This window comes from Gadus macrocephalus, chromosome 3 (genome assembly GCF_031168955.1).
Source record: "Gadus macrocephalus chromosome 3, ASM3116895v1".
In the NCBI taxonomy this organism is placed as follows: domain Eukaryota; kingdom Metazoa; phylum Chordata; class Actinopteri; order Gadiformes; family Gadidae; genus Gadus; species Gadus macrocephalus.
In genome coordinates this window covers 6,973,974-6,974,550 of record NC_082384.1, presented here as the reverse complement: position 1 = coordinate 6,974,550, position 577 = coordinate 6,973,974, and positions in this window count along the sequence as shown.

Genomic DNA, 577 nt, shown 5'->3' with positions numbered 1-577 from the left:
GACAGGCTGCTGTCCCAGCTCAACAGGTCAGCCGCGGCAGACTTCTGGGTTAAGTGCCAGTGCTGAGAGATCCATCTGGTCGTGCAGTACACCAATAGCCTCCCCCCCCCCCTGTTACCCTGCTGCGTGCCGCAGTACTGAAGAGTCACAATGGCCCACGCCAAGCCCTGTGCTCCTGAGCCACGCCAGAGGGGTGGGGGTGATGGGCCTCCTCTTCAGGAAGCCCCGAGCAGCCCGGTCAGCGCGTGGGGCGCCCCGCCCGCTCCGTCTGCTTGGCTTTACAAACCATGGATTCTCCTCTCATGGATGTAAAGGATGAACGGATTTATGACATTTAAATGTATGTACAGTTTATATTTCTTTATATTAAATGCCAAGTTTGCCATGTGTGACAGGTGAGATGAGGAGGGGATTACAACCAAACCAGAAACAAGGATTCTCATCCCTCGCGTAGCTCGGCTCTTCTCCTGTGAACGCTTTATTTCCATTGCTTATTTCCTCCCTCGCCACCGACGACATATTGCAGTCTAAAACATCCCTCCTGCTACCTGTCTGGGCTGGTGGACACCGCTGCTTC